Genomic DNA, 2,503 nt, shown 5'->3' on the forward strand with positions numbered 1-2,503 from the left:
GTCGTTAAAGTCAAAAGTGAAACTCCAATTAATATCACTAAATATGCAATAGCTTGATTTCTCTGTGGCTTACAGATAGGAAAAGGTTTACTAATAGCTTCAAGAATCCGGAATTAACTTATCACTGCAGTATATGAAATTGCATAAAAATTATAAATGTCAATAAAATATTGGATAACTGATTCCTCCAGTCGTTGTTTAACCCTCACAGATCTGTACTAGACTTAAAAAATCAGAGTCCAAGTCCTTAAGAAACATTCATTATTATTTTTCATGGGTATTAACAGAGTAACTATGAATATACCTATTTCTAAGGCACAAAGCACTTAAAATGAACGTTGTTCAAATTGTTTCCCATTATCAGTGTTTGACTCCATTTCCATTAGCAGCAGAATTCATGACCCACTCTAGCAGCATGACAGTAGCCAAGTGTCTGTATGCATTGTGCTAAATGCTTCATAAATACAAAAAAAAGACAATGTTTCTAATGCGCAGGTCCAAGGTACAAACAAAATATGTTTAGCTATGTATTCAAAAGAAGCTGACAGTAAGAATATTAAGACATGCAAGGAGACTACATAGAAAATTCCATATGTAACAGAGTGGGATAGATGTCAACAAGTGATAATGAGGGAGGACTTTTACTGTCTGCATATGTACCAGTCAAATAATATGAGAAAAAGTGTGGAGAATTTTTTTTATGCCTTCAATGTTTACTGCTATAAAGTATGTAACAGGAGAGACATATTTTATAACACACTGAAGCTAATTCAAGAAACGAGTCACTAAGCAACTAAATAAAAATTACCACAAAAAAATTAGATTCAGTATCTCAGGTACCAAAGAAGAATATAACAGCATCCTTTAGACCAGTCATCTTAAGCTGCCTGTTTATTCAATGGAGAGAATATTCTGTTCATTTATTTATTCTATCCATCTTATTCTAAAGTAAAGATCTAAAGTATTTCAAAAAACTAATCTTATTTCTGTTCCTAAAGAAAAGCTAAGGTGACTAGCTCAAATGGACATGCATAAATTGCAGATGTCATCCTAACGAGAAAGCTAGTGAAAAACACCTAAGAAGAAGTCATTGCAGGTATCCTGGATATCACATGCAAAAACAATACCTCAAAATTCCATACCTTTCAACAGAGAACTGTCACAGAACTGAAGACCAAAAAAAAATTGCTGGAAAAATTACATAGAAAGTTTTAAGAAGAAATTTCAGTTAAACACAATAGTTTCCATATTTCAAATTGAAAATATTAATATTAACAGGATAAAAAGGATCACAATTTATACAAGTCATTATAACTTATATGTTATAAATAACTTAGAGGTTACAAATTATACACCAGATAAAACTTCTAAGCCAATATACGAAAAATAATTCAGTGATCTGGTATGAACGATAAAGAGTTAAACATGAAAATACATAGAAACAAAGAATTTTCAAAAAAAATATATCATGAACTGGACGTTTCCAAAGGAACTAGCAGGTCCAAACGACTCAAGGAGCTATTGGTCCAACAGGTCCACAGGAATTACTAGGTTTCTGAGATAAACTGACAATTTATCTGATCAGTATCTGACCAAAACACTAAGTAGCCAGGAAAAATGTATTGTCATGTATGCACCCAGGAGTCCTTCAGGAGTTCAGGTAAGAAGGTCTTGAGTTGTTGGGAAGAAACTCTTTCTTAAAATAGCCACTGTTTTTTGTTTTAGAGGCTGTATCTAGACTTAAATCTTTGACAGATCTTTGACAAGGACCTTCAGGAAAAGTTTCTGGAACATTAATCATGGGTTAGGAGACAAAAGGTTGTTGTGAATCAAAATCTGACTAACAGGCAGGAAACAAAGAGATAGAACAAACAGCCTGTGACATTTTGCAAAAAAAGTCTAGTAAGGTACCTTGATTCTACTCTTTTTTAAGTCTTTTGCTATTTTAAGCTATTTACTTCAATTTTGGAAGGGAAGTGAGCTGTGGAATTGAAAAATCCACGTATAACACGAAGTATCACAGATTGATCAAATTCAGAAGAAAAGATAACGGACTTCACACCACGTTGGATGAACAGGCAACAAGATGCAAGTTCAAATTCTGTAAAAATATCTGCAGTAAAATGAACATTAGAGAAAACATAACTGAACTAGAGTCTACAGTCTTAGTTACTCATACTATAACCTTCACTGCGTACTTAAGAAAAAGGACCTATACAAAGCCTAATGCTTCACGCACATCTGTAAGATACGAAGACAACAGGCAGACTATAGTATGAAACTGATAAAATTAAAAAGTAAGTATATAAACAGGTAATGATACTTCATGGCAAAACCTGAAAGGCAATACTTATAAAGTAATTTAAAAAGAATATATTGCAGATTTAGAAATAGTTCACAGAAGAAAATAACAAGAAATTAGAGACAAGGAAAAACTCATCAGTTAAGATTGATGAAAGAGACTGACCAGACAATTCTTCTCTGAACGAGGTATTAAAGGGAA

General features: G+C 32.8%; 1 protein-coding gene across 1 annotated transcript in view; it reads right to left on the reverse strand.

Annotated features, from left to right (window-relative positions):
* The window catches only part of LOC104160868 (steryl-sulfatase-like), a gene marked incomplete at its 5' end in the record, with an annotated part of 40,093 nt that overhangs the window by 34,520 nt on the left and 3,070 nt on the right, over nt 1-2,503 (reverse strand). The gene's annotated exons all lie outside the window — the stretch shown is intronic.

The sequence above is a fragment of the Cariama cristata genome, unplaced genomic scaffold, assembly GCF_000690535.1.
Source record: "Cariama cristata isolate BGI_N322 unplaced genomic scaffold, ASM69053v1 scaffold8394, whole genome shotgun sequence".
Lineage (NCBI taxonomy): Eukaryota > Metazoa > Chordata > Aves > Cariamiformes > Cariamidae > Cariama > Cariama cristata.